Raw genomic sequence first — 18,093 nt, 5'->3', positions numbered from 1 at the left:
CTGCAAAATGCATAAAAAATAGAACAAGTATCCTTTGAAAATATTATCAAGAAAATCTTCTATAATATCTCTCGCAACAACGCTGGAATAAATTGTAATCAATGTGCAAATATGAAGCATGTTTGGAAGTATATATCTGGAAGAGAAGTGAGAATAAAAAAGGAGACTAGTAAGGAATGAAAATATCTGCTTAATAATTTGTAACAAAGAAAGGAAACATTTGATAATTGTAAACAAATATCATGAGGAAGATTTCAAATCCAATTTTGTGCAAGGAAAAGAAGATTATAAAAGAGACTTCAAAGGAAGAATGAAGAGAGCTTTTGGGATAACATTTCATAGCTACAAACACATTCTAGACCTAACTTTATTTTCTTTTTTTATTCTTCTTGTTTTTGCCTCAACATGGAATGCTAAAACCCTTTGGATTGATTCCCTTCTATTAAAAAAAGTTTTGTTCTTTAATAACACAAGTATAAGTCCACTAAATCATGTAAGGCATGCTACCTAGTCGTCAATATAAAAATAACAGGAGACACGTTTACAAAATAATGTTAACGTATGTGTACCCCTGGTAAAAAAGAAAACTAAAGGCCTAAATAAAAATAATTAATCGGCACTCTCAGCATCGGGGGTTCTAGGAGTGTAAAAGAAATCCTTGCCGACATCAAAGTTGCCCTCGTCCAAGGGGATGTCGTAAAAGAAAGTTAATTGTTGAAGGTCCTCATGGAAGCCAAGCTCATGTTGGTCCAAAATGCTATCCTAGGCGATCTCCAAGTCTTTAAGCAACTTCTCTACCTTCCTCGGATCGGTAATGTCAAAGAATCATGTCAGACAAGCTTTCTTTCAGCCCTCACACCTCCTCTTCCATCTTCACGACCAACTCCTTTCCCATTCGCTCAGCCTCATAGCAACACTCCTTTCAGCTATTCAACTCGGCCTGTGGGTTCTTATTCTGAACCGAGAGACTGTTGTTCTCCTCTAAGGCCGATTGAAGAGTTTTCGTCGACTCATCAAGTTGAGAACACAAGCTCTCTAATAAGTGTCATTATTTAGTGAAATTTCATGCAAAAAGCTAGACATTTATTGATTTTAATGGTTTATTAAGTTAAGTCAACCCTAATTTGAGAAGTTGAGAATTCAACAATATATTTCGGAGTTATGAGATTAAAGGAACTATTTAACCCCAATTTTGTGTTAATTTCAAGAATTGAAGGAAAAATGGAGCAAAAGGACATAGGATAAATAGAGAAGCTTGAGAAGATAGGAAAAAGGCATGGGACAAACAATAATTCTCACTCAGGCAAGCTAATTTTGCCCAAGTGAAAATTTCCAGAATCCAGTACTCAATTTCGCTCAAGCTCGCTCAAGCACCAAAGACTCGCTTAAGCGAGATCACTCCATAAACAAACTTGCTCTCTGGACCAAGCTTGTCTGTGACTCACCCAATCTCGCCCAGGTCTCGCTTGAGCGAGGTTGCTCCAAAGTAGAGGGCTTTTTGTTTTTATGATCTCGCTTGAGCGAGATGTTACTTAACACAAGTCCAATTAGGTTAAAAAGAGGTGTAAGACAGAGAGAAAAAGATGGGAATGAACCTTATAGAGCAGTCGTTAAGTAGAAATAATCTGGATTTTCTTCTTTTGTTTTTCCATCATCTTTTGGTGCATGTAGTGGCTACCATGAGTGACTAAATCCTTTCCTTTGGGATTTAATGTAATCGTTTTAAACTCCTATGTATTGAGGTGATATTTATTTATAATACTTTGTTCTTATTTGATATTGTTATTTTCATTATAAGCTTAAAACTTGAATTTGTATTCTTGATTTAGATATTTGGAATTTACTGGGAAGTATTTCTAATGATCTGACCTAAATGAAAATACTTGATGTGTTTTAATACTCAGAGTATATTATAATATGTCAAATGTTGTATAATTGTACCGTCCTGTCCCCGGGCGTTGACCAAAGTCAAAGTCAAAGTCAAAGTCAACGTATGGTGGGACCCCTCAAGGGGGCCCAAGGGAAGAAAGTCAACAGGTTGTCCGCTTAAGGCGTCGCCAGGATGAGGCGTCGCCAGGTGTAGGCGTCGCCAGGTTAAGGCGTCGCCAAGATGAGGCGTCGCCAGGTTAGGGCATCGCCAAGATGAGGCGTCGCCAAGTTAAGGCATCGACGGTGTCACCCCCCGATACCCATGGGTAGGAAAGACCGTGGAGGGGGCGACACCACGTGAGGCCTGAGTACCTCAGAACAGTAATAAAGAGAAGAGAAAGGTGGCTTCAAGGCCACATTCCAGTACCAGTGAGGAGTAACCTGAGTTGTGAAGTACCCACGCCACCTTGGGGAGACCCCTGGGACAGATACGACCCATGAGAGGGCCACGCCCAGGGGCGAACCATGTGCATGGTACGAGAGAAAGGTAGATACACTCCCAGGGCAAGTGACTAGAGGTTGGGGCGCATGAGTTGGCACCCAGAAAGTCACCCCCTTGCGCCAGATGCACTTCGAGAAAGGAGGGTTTGCACGATGAATTAACCCTAAGTTGGGTTACGGCGCTGTAGGGCCCTCCACGTAGAGTAGCGATCAAGTCAGAAGAACACGTGGTAGTAAGCACTGAAACATCAATGTTTTCCTGAAAGTTTGCTAAGGTATGCTTTAATTTAGCTTACGTTTCGAGCGCTTTAAAGCACTTTAAACGCTTTAAATGCTTTGAACGTTTTAAACGCGTTGAACGTTTTTATACGCTTTAAATGCGCTTTAAGACGCTTTAAATGCTTTAAACGTTTAAAAGGGGCTTTAGACGTTTGAGACGGGAGGGATCTAGTTTTCAGTTCACACACACTCTAGTTGCTTGCTCGTGAACCCACTGTACGCACAGGCAATTAGGGTAGAATTCAGTTACGCAGTTATTTGACCACCTTCATAGCATCCATTCACGGTGTTCCGATACGGAGGTGTGTCACCTTTGATGTTTCTCGCTTGCTTACTTGATCGTCGGAGTGCAAACGGCCGCGAGGGCGCCCCTTTGTTCACTTCTTTTCAGGTATTCACAAAGACGGGAATCTGGGTTGAAGACGAAGGTGCCTTAGCTCGCGAGTTTGAGCCACGCACGAAGACGCACCCGGTCAACCGGCGGGAACAATAACATATTTTCTTAATGATAAGAAGTTTTCTAAATATTTGAGGAATAAATGTTTATGGGATAATCTTAATAATTTCATATTTGAGGAATCAATGTGAATGACTTTTTTTTTTGCATCAATATCAAATAAGTAAGAATGTTGTATGATTTTATTTACTAAAATACTAACGAGTGAGAAAGATTAACTTCAATTTTTATTCTACCAATCAAATTCTTATAATCATTCATTATGCTTTTTATTTAAATTACAAGCACATTTTATTCAAACAATGGTCATAAATCTTGTATCAATTCATTGCACATATTTCAACATTTAGTGAGTTTTACACATTAAAATTTTAAGAAAAATGTCCCTCTTGGGTTCGATATCCGTTGTTTATGACAAATTATTACTTCTGACTTGATACACTTGTCAAATTAGGTCATCAAGTTTTTGGCGTCGTTGCTGGGAAACAATTTTTGTTAGGATTTTAAAGTCTAACTCATTAAATATTGAAACTTTCATTTTTAGTTTTTTTATTTGTTTATTTTTTCTGTAATTAGTTATTTCTACTTTTTTTTTGTGTTGATTCTTGCTTGAGTTGTCCTGTGATATATGTTATTAAGAGGACAAGTTTCTAGAGATCAATTACAATTGGATTTAGAAATTTAGAAGACAACTCAACAACTTAGAGTAAAAAAAAAGAAAATAAAAGCAAGGAGGAGCTAGAGAAGAATTTTCAACAATGTCTACCCTTCTCATTGAATCAATTCAAGAAGAAAGCAACATGGCTGAGGAAAGACAACCACCACCCAAAAGAACACTTGGTAATTATGTTATGAAATAAGGACCATACACTTTTCCAGCATTGTAATCCCTCGTGCTACTAAGTCTTTGGAGATGAAGCCATCTTTTCTCAATTTAATCAGTACTCATCAATTTACTAGCATGGATCATGACGACCCGTATGTGCATCTGTCTACTTTTTATGAGTTGGTTGGAACAATGGGATTCCAAGAAAGTGATATTGAATTTGTTCATTTGCATTTATTTCCTATTTCATTAGTAGTTAAAGCTAACGATTGACTCAAGTTGCATTTAAATCAAAGCTTCACCAGTTGGAAAGATGTAGAGGAGAAGTTCTTACAGAGATTTTTTCCACTCTACCGTTACATCAAACAAAAGTCTGACATCTCTATGTTTAGACAAGGACTAGATTAACCATTTTGTGAAGCTTGGGAGAGATTTAAAGTAATGATGAGAAGATGTCCAAATCATTAATTTAAAGATATTGCTCAGTTGAACATCTTCCACAATGGCCTCAAACCTCATACAAAGATGATTCTGGATGCAAAGCTGGTGGTACAATGATGGTTGTCAATGTTGAAGAAGCAACAAGGATTATCGAAGCATTGGCTTCAACATATCATCAAGCTCAACGTGATAGACAAGTTTATCAGAAAAAAAAGGTGCTTGAGCTTAATACTGTTGATCAATAGTGATCAAGGGCTTTGAAGAATCCAAATCCAAGTGTTTGATGCAAGACTGGAGTTGCTGTTGTGAGAAAGATTGCTTTCAAGTTTTTGAACATTCAAAGCTTTGGGTTTTCTCAAGAAAGAGTGGAACAGGATTACATATGTATTGATTTCAGATTGTTCTGTAAACAAGTGTAATTCGTTCTGAATCTTCTGTAATTTCTGGTGCTGTTACCATGGAGTGTTGTGTGCTCTTGAGGTGGTCAAGATCAACATTCTTGGTGTGTGTTGTGCCAATGTGAGTGTGTTTCTTGAAGGGTTCAAGGTCACTACTTTGGTGGTTTGGGTGTAATCTGTTTTGATTGCTTAGTGGATTGCCCAGTGGCTTCTGGGGACTGGATGTAGCTCTTGGTTTAAGAGTGAACCAGTATAAACTGTTTGTGTATCTCTTTCTTCCCTTAAACGCTTTTAAATTCAGTTGTTATTGCTTTACTGGTATAAACAACCTATTGTTTCGCAGAAACAACCGATTGTTTTTCTGGTGCATTGTTGTTTTGTGCTTAAATTCTTGGCTAACTGAAATTCTGATCTGGATTCACACAAAGGATTTTGTTCAAGCTAAAAAAGTTTTCAAAAACCCCTCTTAAACAATTCACCCCCCTTTCGTTTAAGGCCATATATTCTAACAAATACTTCATATGCAATTCTAGCTCATAATAAAATGTTGACACAACAGATCGAAGCGTTGACTGCACTGATGTCTAAATTGCCACAACAATTACAAGTTGTGCATTCTTTTCCAAATTAGAATCAATCCGTGAAGTGTGATTATTATGGAGGTGATAATTCAATTGGTCAGTGTTCGTATTAGAATAATTCATCTGAAGAAGAGGTACAATACATGGGTAATCAAGGAAGGCAATGTGGTTTCTCCAACAATAATAATTATCAGAATAATACGTCTCAAGAATGGAGAAGCAATCAAAATCAAGGTTTTGGGTGGAAACACACAACCAGAAAATTGTTGAATAATGACCGAAATCAGTGACTGAAAAAGGTCACTAATAGTGACCAAAAAAATATGGTCACTAGTAGTGACCGAAAATTGGTCACAATCTAGATCACCAAATCAGTCACAAAATCAATTACAGAAAATCGATCATAGTTTTAGTCACCAAATAAGAGACAAAACCTGTCACAAAATTGGTCACCAAATCAGTCACAAAATTGGTGACCTAATTGATAACAAAATCGGCCACAGAAAATCGATAACAGAATCAATCACGAAATCAGTCACATTCATTCTCACTCTCCTCTTAAAACACACTCATATCTCACTCCCCCCCACCCCAAAGAAAACGCACTTAGCTCTCACTCTCACATTTCATAAACTCTCCCTCTAGAAACCCTAACCTCCTATCCTCCTCTCATCCTTGCCTTATCGCCTCATCTCCTACCTTCCCCCTCTCATTACTTCCACTCACTTGTGCCCCCATAATTTTCCTCTATTTTCATTCACCATCCCTCCTCTCCCTCTTCCTCTGTTTTCTTGTTTAACATTTTTCATTGGCGAAGAAATTCAAAAGATAACCGAATTGATCGTTTGCCATTTGTTTAACATTTTGCATAAATCGTAGTTGTGTGGTGATGTTTGTTCATGACAACTTTGTGTGTTGTTGGGTGAAGTAATTGGATAATGAATTAGTAAATTGTAGTTCATAATCTGTGTTCGTTGTAATATGTGTTGAATTGAACTAAAACTTTGATTAAATGCCTCAAATTAATTGTAGAAATTGTTGAAGCAATGTAGAATTGTGGTGCATGTGTTTGCTATTGTTTTAGTATTTACAGTGCTTATTTGTTATTCAAAATTGGTAATTGAATGCATTGTTAATGTCGTCTTAATTGCTAAAAAAATCAGTGAAATATGCAAACAGTGAGGAAGGCAGCTAGTATTGTAAAATTAATTAAAAATAGGTAGAAAATGATTTTGATATGAACTTTTTTGTGATAACTGAATTTAGTGCATATTTGATAGATGAGTTCTTACATTGCATAAAAAAGTGATAGATTTTTAGTTGCAAAAAAATATCTTGAAAAAACTTCAAATGGTCATAACTTTTGATAGAGAAGTCAGATTTAGACACGTAAAAAAAGAGTTGCTCAAAATTAGGCAAAAACATTTGGGTCCACCAAAATTCCAAAAATTCACCATTTAATATGAATTTTTAATTTATTTGGTATTTTAGAGGTATGTTTGGCTTTTAATTTATATACTTACACTTCTTAGAAAATTCTAAAATTTTTGTTGTTGTTCTCTTTTATCAATTAGAGATTTATCAAACCATTACATCTTAAATATTTACTTATTTTCAAAATGTGTTCTATTAATGCAATATAATTGTTTTGTTTTGGTTAGCAGGATTTTGGTTATTTCTTGACTTCAACCACTTCCCATCTATCATCCCATCAATCACAAGTAACATCAAATTATGTTCCAAAATTATGTGTTTATTTGCATATTTTATGATGATTACGTTTATTATTATCTTATTATATATAATTGTATGATGTATTAGTTATTAAAATTTCATATTGGTTGATTATATGACAGAGTATAAATGTTCATATAAATCGTAGTTGAATGTATAATAAGCTCTTACCTAATTGAAAGGGCTACAGTGAAACATTTTTAAATGGTGTGCCTAAATTTGTGTCTTTCGCTCTTGAAAGATCAAACTTATTAAATAGGAAAAATAGATGTTCGTATAGTCAATGCAAAAATCTTAACTTCTTAGATTTTGAAGACGTTAAAGTTCATCTCTATCGAAGGGGATTTGTGCCTAGTTATTGGTATTGGACATGTCACTGAGAAATTGATCTAACTTTGTGTGACGTGTATAATAATTTTCTGAATTTATCTACACATGCACATACGCATGACGATCATAATCAAGACTTTGACTACATGATTCCTGAAGCAGATGGTGTTAATTATGATGAACAAAATGAAGAGTTTCCAAATACTAATGCAATTTTTTTTATGATTTATTACATGCTTCACACAAACTACTATGGTCAAGATGTACTAATCACACTGAATTATTTGTTGTTGTTAGATTATTGACAATTAAATCAGAGGAAAACATGTTCTAATGATCTTTTTAATCAAACGTTGTCTATTTTGAAAGAAACACATTTTGCAAAAAACTTTATACCAGAAGATTACTATAGAACCTTGAAACTAGTTTCAAAACTTGGTTTATCTACATAAATAATTGATTGTTGTGTTGATGGGTTTATGTTGTTCTACTAATGAAGATAAAAAATTAAGAAAGTGTAAGTTTGGTCACATACCTCATTACAAGACAAAGAGGTTAGGTAGGGGTAAACATAAAGATGTTCTTGTAAAGAGAGTGCATTATTTACCCCTTATTGCTAGGCTTAAGAAATTATATGCCTCAATGAGTGTTTTTCAACATATGAGGTGGCACTTTGAAAACAAAAGGAAGGAATGACTTTTGTGTCATCTAGATGGAAAAGCATGGAAACACTTTGATGAAACATTTCTTGATTTTGCAGTTGAACCAAGAAATGTAAGATTAGGATTATGTGTTGATGGTTTCACACCATATGGTCAATTAGGAAAACCATATTCTTGTTGGCCAGTGATTGTAACTCCTTATAATTTACCACCAAAATTGTGCATGACTACTCAATACATGTTTTTAACTTTGATTATCCTTGGGCCAAAAAATCCAAAGAAAAAAATAGATGTATATTTGCAATCCTTGATAAATGAGTTAACACTATTATGGAATGAAGGTGTGTTAACATATGACATATCAAAAAAACAAAATTTTATCATGAAAATTGCATTAATATTGACTATCAATAATTTTCCTGCATATGGTATGTTGTTTGGTTGGAGTACATCAGGAAGGTTGGCATGTTCATATTGCATGAATAATTCAAAGTTTTGGTTGGACAATGGTCGTAACTTTTCTTGGTTTGATTGTCATCATCAATTTTTGCCTAAAGATCACGCATATAGAAGAAATAAGAATTCATTTTTAAATAATTGAACATTCTCAACCTCCATTGATGTTGTCTGTAGATGATGTGTGGGAACAAGTTGCTTATTTTCCCAAAGTAACTGAGGAAGTACAATTTTCCTGTCATGGTTTTGGTGTACCTCATATTTGGATAAAGCAAAGTATTTTTTGATAGTTGCCATATTGGCATTCCAACCTATTGAGGCATAATCTTGATGTGATGCATATTGAAAAAAATGTGTTTGACAATGTCTTCAATACAGTGATGGACATCAAAGATGATATTAAGGCAAGATTGAATTTCAAAAAATATTGTTGGAGAAAGGAGTTAAAATTACAACATCTACCTAATGGAAAAGTTGTGAAGCATAAAGTAAAATTTGTTTTAGCTAAGGAACAAAGAATTGTTGTGTTTAAATGAATTATTAAGTTGAGAATGCCTGGTGGTTATGCCTCAAATTTGCGTAGATGTGTGAACATATAACAAGAAAGAATGATTGGAATGAAAAAGTCATGTATTTATGGAGTGAAACCATTGATCAAGTAAGTACCTAAGTTGATTTTGACATACATATTTTAAGCATGTATATAGTAACTAACATAATGTTATGTATAAATGTTAGAATATTTGAACAATTTCAAGAAGCATTAAATCCAAACATTGCTTTTGATTTTCCTACATGGTTACAAATATATGTAAGTATTGATTAAATCAATCATAACATTAATAGTATATGTTTTCACACTTACTAGTGACTATATTTAGTATCCTCTTTTCTTTTCTTGTCATTCATTTAGGTTCATGATAAGAAAAATATGGTTCAAAGCCAATTTTTTCATGACTTAGCATGGGATCCAAGGAGAAAAGTTCTTACTTGACGTATTTATTTTGTCAACGATTTCAAGTTTCATATAGAAGAATGGAGCATTGGAAAGCAAACAATCAGTTATGGGGTTTCTGTTAAGTGTGATCCTAGTGGAGATGAAGAAATGTTTATTATGGTAACACTAAAAATATTATGCAACTTCACTACATAGGAGAACCAACAAAACAATTAGTTTTATTCAACTATCAATGGTTTGATTGTGAAAGGAATCATGGTATAAAAGTTCATAAGGAATATGATATTGTGAAGGCTCATCATCATAAAAGGTATTTGAATTATGATCCTTTTATACTTGTAGCAAATGCAATTAAGGTATATTATATGCCTTCTCCTAAAAAAATTAAGGAAAAGGTAGATGGGTGGGTTGGCATTAAAACAAAAGCAAGAAGTATGGTTGATAATCAATATACACAGAGGTTGCATATTAAAATGGCCTTTCTAGTACTAAATTTGTGTCAAATGGTGAGCTACTTGGTCAATTAAGAAATGATGAAGTTGGATATGAAAAAGTAGTACACAATGAAGACAAAAGTCATGATGCTAACAATAAAGAATTAGAGAATTAGATTTGCAACTATCTTAGAAAAGGAATTGAATGCAAATTTCTACAATATCTCTCACAACAATATGGGAATCAACTAAAATCAATGCAAAAATTTGAAGAAAATTGGAAACAATATATTTGGAAGTGAAGAAAGAATAAAATCTGACATTATTTGAGGATGAAGATATATGTGTAATAATTTAAAATAGGAAAGGAAACATCTGATAATTGAAAAACAATATCATGAGGCAGATTTTTAATCTGATTTTTTGCAAGGAAAAGAAGATTATAAAATAGACTTCAGAGGAAGGAAGAAAGAGCTTTTTGGATTGTGTTTTTGGAGAGCTTTGTAGGATTTTCTTAGTTTCTTTTCTTCTTTGTAATTCTTTTGTTTTGCCTCCGCATGGAAGACTAAACCTTTTCGGTTGATTCCTTTGTAATTCCCCATTGAGTTATGAGGTTTTGGTAAAAAAAGTTTCGATTTTTAATTCTCTATAGCAGTTGTTTTAGTATTCTAATCTCCTAGAAATCTGGTTTTTGTTAGAGGTTGTACTTGAAAGCATGATTGAGAGTCTTCCTTATCTTTCTCTTTGGTTTCTTACTTAGTTCACATTGTTCTAATTAATTTCTTGAGCGCATGATTCAAGAGAGAGGAGATAAGCATTCCCATGAAGTATATGCATGGAACAAAATGGGTATTGATTAAACTAGTAGACGCATGCTTTACTGGTAAGTTTCAGTTGAATCAAATTGGCGCATGTTCAATCTGGTTTAGCTCTGTGGAGGATTGAGAAAAGATTAATCTTTAGAGAACCTGTGAAGAATTCAATGGTGAAAGAATTTAGGGATCAATCGCTTTTTATTTTCTGTTTTAATCTTTTTTATATTTTTTGTACAACTATCTCAACCCCCTTTTATCTATATTGTTATTGCTAACTTTTCTTTTGTAGATAGATTATGAATATTGATTTATTGATTTCACAATTGGATTCGTTAGAAGACGACTTGAAGTCATCTGACCACTTCTATACTATCATCTCTCTAGCGTTAGACAAGTCTACACTGGAATAATGTTTAACTTGACTACTAAACGACAGCTATCATATTTGGCGTTGTTATCGGGGGGAATCCAATTTGATTTTGGTTATCAATTTTTTTTTATCTGCATTTTTTTTCTTAATTTTATCTTCTTCATATTTAACTTTTGTTTTTTTCTTATTAGTTTTTATTTATTTATTATAGTCTAAAAAAGGAAAATTAAAAAAAAGGTATAATATTCAAGATATTCTTTTATCATATTTTATTTTATTTCTTTATATATGTTATCGTTATCTTATTTTGATTTCTCTTTATTTTATTTCCTTATATATTTCGTTACATTTTATTTTGATTTGGCTTTATTTTATTTTTATTTTTATTTTTTAAACTCTTTCTTTTGCCATTTATTTATTTATGTTTTTGGTTTAATTTTTATTGTTATTGTTTTTATTTTCTATATTTTATTTATTTATTTATTTTTGCATAATTTTTTCTAACTATTTGTTTTAAGCATTAAGTGTACCATTTGCATTAGTTTTTTTATATATAGGATTTTGCATTTAGGGTTGATTGTTTAGCTGCTACTTTTTTATTTTGATTTTTTTGGAAAGCAATTTAGGGAACACTCTCGCTAGGAAATACTTGGTTTTTAAGTTTGTCTGTTTATGACTCGCCTATCTTTCCTGGGAGTTGACTTGGTTTGCTTCTAAAAAAAAAAGATTTTTAGAGATTTCATTGATGCAAGACTAGGTCAAATTCATCACGTTCATACTTGTTGAAATACTTGTCTAGTGATATAGAGTCTTCTAGTTCATCATTAATTGTAAATCTTAATTCTGAAACTATGGACGAACGAACCCTCATACAACTTGCTGCTCCAGTTGTTTCCATTCAAACTATATGTATCTAATACTCTGACGTGGATGTGCAATGTGAGCTTAAATCTGGTTTGATACACTTGTTGCATAAATATCATGGCCATGTAGGTGAGAACCCACATAAGCATCTTAAGAAGTTCCATACAGTGCGCACCACAATGAGGCCAGGTGGGTCTCAGAGGAGCATGTCAAGCTTAAAGCGTTTCCTTTTTCACTCCAAGATGCAGCTAAAGATTGGCTATACTATTTGTTGATAGGGTCAGTGACTAGTTGGGAAGGGTTGAAGAGAGTGTTCCTTGAAAAATTATTCCGACATCTAGAGTCATATCAATAAGAAAGGAAATATGCGGGATTAGACAACAAGACAAAGAAAGTCTCTATGAATATTGGGAAAGATTCAAAAAAGTATGTATAAGTTGTCCATACCATCAGATTAACAAACAATGTCTAATACAATACTTTTACGAGGGTCTGATGGCTATTGATAGGCAGATGATAGATGCTGCCAGTGGAGCCCTGGTTGATAAGACGTCAGTCGCTGCAAGACAATTGATTGAGATCATGGCTTCTAACAATCAACAATTCCCCACACGTAGCAACTCTGCAGTACCGGTTCGTGGAGTTCATGAGATGAAAACCACTTATGCAACTGATCAATAAGTATAATCCAGGTTTAAGGAATCATCCAAATCTTAGAGGGGGTAACTCACAGCAACAACCATCTCCACCACCAACTGTTGTATCAGAAAAAAAAATGGATCTTCTCTGGAGGATATAATGCAGCAAATGGATAAATTTAACATGCAGTTCCAACAAGAACAAAATTTTGAAGGATATGTGCACACATAAAAGGCATCTTAAAGGGAATGAAAAGGTAAACATGGGAAGGAATGTTTCTGCTCTCATTGAAAAGCATGTGGCAGCAATACCTGAAAAATGCAAAGACCCAGGAACTTTCACCATTCCTTGCATAATAGGCAGTAACCGATTTGAAAATGAGATGCTTGACTAGGGAGCATCTATAAATGTTATGCCTTTATCTGTGTTTACTTCTTTGTCTCTTGGTCCTCTTAAACCCACAAGCGTAGTCATTCAAATCGCTAATAGGAGTATAGTCCAACCTACAGGACTTCTTGAAGACGTTCTTATTCAAGTAAATAAACTTTTTTTTTCTGCAAATTTCTACATTTTGGACATAGGAGGACAAGATTCAGATTCTGGTAAAACAACCATCATCTTGGACAGACCTTTCCTGAAGACAGCCCACACCAAGATTGATGTTCACGCAGGCACACGGACTATGGAGTTTGGAGACAATCTAATTCAATTTAATATCCTAAATGTTGTGAAACACCCGGTTGAAGATCACTATATGTATCATCTTGACATTTTGGATGATATTGTGGATGATAATGTGTTGGATTTTCTAGGGGACTGTAATTTTTCTGATTTAATTGATTGGACAGACGCTGATATAGATGAGTTTATATTGTCTGATGTTCTAGACTATTCTAACCCTAATGAATTGCAGGTTGTTGAAGTCTCTCTAGGCAATAGCTGCCCTCGTGTGCAACCACCACCACCTCCTGACATAGCTCTCACTTCATCACCAACCCCAAGACCATCTACCAGAGCTAGACAGTTTAGTTGATCCTTTAACCTCCATCCCACCAAATGGTCTAAGTTGATTTTAGATATTTTCATTGGTGACACTTTTACTTAAGATTAGGATTTTAACAATTAATGGGGAGGACCTAAGGAAGATTCTCACTGGACACGAACTTAACTAAGTGGTTAAGTAAGTGTGAAGGTTCACTTCACAGAGGAAAAGATGAAAAACAAGATATGGTGAGGATGAGATGCAATTGCAAAAATTTAAAATGGGCACAAGGTTAACATCAAAGGTGGTGATGGCCTCCCAAATGATGCACCATACTCATGATTATGAGCAAAACCCAAGAGCAACAAAGAATAGAAACTAAGAGACAAACACATAAAATGGAATGGAGAAATGGAAGGAAGATTGAATGAGAAAACTTATGATGATGGGTGAGAAATGTCATGCCACTTAGAGTGTGATGTGCTCCAAGATGAGTGTGTTTGCCGCCACTTGAGAGCTTCCCAAATCACTCAAGATAAGATCTCAAATCTAAGAGGACATAAGCCTCACTAAGAGCTCACACAATTTGTGCAGACTTTCTTTACTTCATTCAAATTCAACTTGTAAAATACAATGAGGTAGGCCTCCTATTTATAGGTGAAGGATCCTTGGAGAACAAGCATGAAGGTAGGATGGGAAACACTAAAAAAAAGGGGGCAGCCTTAGGGTTTGACTAAGTCAAACCCACACCCTAGGCTTGTCCTTTTATAAACTAGGTCAAAATCCCTTCCTAAAGGGCTAGGAACAAGCTAAATTATGCTAAATGCACCTTAATCTAGCCTATCTTTGCTATTTGGACCCCTAAAGAGGGCCCAAATTATTTACAACATTTGTATCATATAAGAAGACCAAAAGGAAGAATAGTTGATGTGCTGGTTTATGCTCAGCTCCTTTGGTGAGGTCCATGTGATCCTTGGTAGGGTTATGAATTGTTCACTGAGATGAATGTTCATCATGTGCTTTGTCTTTTGCTTCCTTGGTCATCTTCATAGCTACTTGGGTTGTATCATGAACCATCTTCACTACCACTTGAGCATAACCTTAAATGCTCCAGCTCCATCAACACCAATTTGTTAGCTCACCTTTTAGGACACCTTGCAACACCACCACCCCTAGATGGTCCCATATCAGAAAAATTCATTAGATTTTCTACAATATATAAGTCTATCTCTTCCATATGTTCATCACACACGACCACCCATTCATGGAACCATCTCTACCCCCTGACCCTTTCGGATCATACCTTACTGCATAGAGGTTCTTAACAATAGATGTTCTTCATGTTTCACAGTCTACACCGAGGTTCTGTATGCCTTGGAGAGATTTTCCAACAGACATCGTCTTTGTGCTACACTATACAAAGGCCCTTGGCTTATATTGTAGAGGAGATGGTTGAAGAGATTCGTTGCAGTTCTTCCTTTCCCTCAAACTTGACGAGGGAGTACTTTTTCTCTTATTTTTATCATACACATTTATTTGTTGATTTTACATTGAGGACAATGTATGATTTAAGTGTAGGGAGAGAATTATAGTTTTGGATTTATTTTTGTCTTTTTTTTTGTTTGAGTTTCTTTTTTTGTTTAAATAAAATAACTTAGCTTTTTAGGATCGTTTAATGGCTAGCATGTTTCATAATTCTTGCAGATCATGGTTTCTTGATATGTGTGGTTTGGATTTTCTTTAAAATTGATAAATAAGTTGGTTATGAGAAAATTTGGGTTCAATCTTTTAATAGACTGTCCCTAGTGAGTTTTTAATCCTTAATTGATATACCATTTAATACTCTTTTTTAGTGTGTTTTCACTTATGTTTGCTTATACTCTAGAACTTAGCTTCATTCTTTGTGTTACAATTGTGATTTACGTGCATAAACTGATATGATGGAGACATTCTTTGTTTAAATTAACCCACTAGCCATATTAGCCTACCTTCATGATAATCCATTTGTTAGCCCCTTGAGCCTATATCCTTTTTCTTATTTTTAATCCTCATTACAAGCCCCAAACAGGAAAACCATATTTGTCCCTACCTTAGAAGATAAAGGAGCTTTGAAATTATTTGGAAATAGGTTCTTGAATAAGTGTCGGGGTGTATCTCATTTTCATAATTTACCTCTTCAAATACAAAAAAAAAAGGGATGGAGAAAAAAGAAAAAGAAAAAAAAAGGGAATACAACAAGAAAAAGAAAAGCAAATAAAGAAAACAAGAGTGGATCCTCTAATACATTGGATTGGCTATCTACTATATGAAAAAACAGTATATCTTGGAATAAAAAGAGAAGTTGAATTGTCATGATAGTTACACATGTTTTTAGACCTATCCTCCATTGCTTCTTTGTTTTTCTATGGTTTTTAAGCCTAATTTCCCACTTTTACCCACCTTTACTTTTACCCTATTACATTCCTTATAAAGTCCTCTTGATCTTTGATTGCATGTTTTTCGATTGTTGCGAATATTAGAGTCTTGTTAAGCATATGGTAGTGTTTATCTACATGAGTGTTGAGTGTAAATACAAACCCTAAACACTTGAGAGTTGGAGAGTGTCCAATGAAGTTCTATCAATTTTGATTCAACCTTTGGTTTCAATTACTTGCTTGTATATTAAGATATAAGAATTTCCAATCACATTTTTCTTAATTCCTTGATTTCTTGAAATTATATCAGGTTTGTCATTATGCGTTTTTAGAATTTGCTATTTGTTACTTGCACTATTTTTATTTTTTATTTTCTTTTTGAGTCCTTGGAGTATTTTGCCCAAGAGTGCAAAAGGATAAGTGTGAGGGTATTTGATGAGCATATATTTATTCACACTCAATGACCTGGATCATATATTATTGGACCATAATAATAAATAAATCCAATGTTTTAATTAATATTCTTCTAATTGGATTTATTTGGGCCTTTATTATTATTTTTGTTAATTTTGTATTTTTAACCTAAGTTGCTTCTTTTATATCAAAATAGGAAACAAAATCTAAAATAAAGAATTAGAGAATTAGATCTGCAAATATCTAAAAAAAGAAATTGATTGCAAATTTATGCAATATCTCTCACTTCAATATGGGAATCAATTAAAATCTGATCCTGCCGGCAACTCGAACGTGGAGGAATCGCTCCGTAGCACTCTCTGCCCCGTCTACGCGACTGCGTCTTCTGCAGAATCACCCTCAGAACCTTCTCTTGCTTCTCCGAACGTGACCTGCAAAACGCACAGACGGCGCCTCTAGCGGCCGTTTGCACTCCGACGATCAAGTTAGTCCACAGAACCACCAAAGACTAGAAAACTAGTAATCTGTGTGTGAGAACTCTTGCACTCTGTTTTTCGTATCTCCACACTCTCCCCCTGATTCTCTCTTTTATCTCTCTTCCCCTGCTTCTGGGCATAGCAGGATTCTGTTATGCTTTTCTGGCATGTGTCAGAACCCTGTTATGCTTTTCAGAGAAAGCGTACCTTCAGAATCAGCAGTGGGGAGCGTGAGTGTCTGTGCATGTCTGCGCGCCTCTGCATTTGGCTGCGCCTGTCTGTACCTTTAGTGGTACGGAGTGCTCTTTTGTCTGGACCGCACCCCTCTCAGATGATGACACGTGGAGGCCTGCAACTCACATCTAACCATACACGTGTCACTTACTGGAAGGGCTCTAGCGCTTCTCTTTGTGTGCCTAAGTTACGCCCTTGCGGAGTAACTTAGGATGTTTCTCTTATCTGGGCAGATCGCATACTCTTGGGAGAACGTCGGGTGTGGCTGGTCTAGGCACACTCACCAAACGTTGCTCTCTGCGTATACAGCTTACCCTTCACGATGCCATGCACGTAATGGGTTGAGGGAATCACCAATCACTGACTGGTTTACTAGTTCCCTCAGGCCACTCTCGTGCATGATTCCCTGAGGTGTGCTCATGTGGGATCCATGCGTAACGCTCTCGTTGGGAACCTCAGTCCCAGTTTAACTGCGTGTAACACGAGACCCCGATGACAATACACCCGATGACTGATCAGTGTTTATTTGCTTCTCGCGCTCTGCCTCCAGGCGCGAGTCTGGGAACTGGTCTGTTGGTGGCCACTTGGCTACTGACCACCGGTCACCATTCTGGGTGATCTGTCCCCCCGACCTCTCTGCCGCCTGATCTGTCGGTGGTCACTTGGTTACTGACCACCGATCACCATTCTGGGTGATCTGTCCCCCTGACCTCTCTGCCACCTGGTCCACGTGACACCCTGCGAGTGGTCCACGTGGTTCTCTGTTGCTGACGTCATCGACTACCGATGACCGATCGGATCAAAATCAATGCACAAATCTAAAGAAAATTGGAAACAATATATTTGGAAGAGAAAGAAGAATAAAAAATCTGACACTATTTGGGAATGAAGTGTTACAATTATAGGGCTAAAACAAGAGGGGGGTGAATTGTTTTTGAAATATTTTCACAAGTATTGAA

The 18,093-nt window shown here is 35.4% G+C and overlaps 1 pseudogene; it reads right to left on the bottom strand.

Annotated features, from left to right (window-relative positions):
• Positions 1 to 4,295: 4,295 nt before the first annotated feature.
• On the bottom strand, positions 4,296 to 4,402 carry LOC137836266 (small nucleolar RNA R71; annotated as a pseudogene).
• Positions 4,403 to 18,093: the final 13,691 nt, after the last annotated feature.

Source organism: Phaseolus vulgaris, chromosome 5 (genome assembly GCF_000499845.2).
Source record: "Phaseolus vulgaris cultivar G19833 chromosome 5, P. vulgaris v2.0, whole genome shotgun sequence".
Taxonomy (NCBI): Eukaryota; Viridiplantae; Streptophyta; class Magnoliopsida; order Fabales; family Fabaceae; genus Phaseolus; species Phaseolus vulgaris.
Note: the sequence above shows the minus strand (reverse complement) of the source record. Positions and strands in the feature narration are given on the sequence as shown.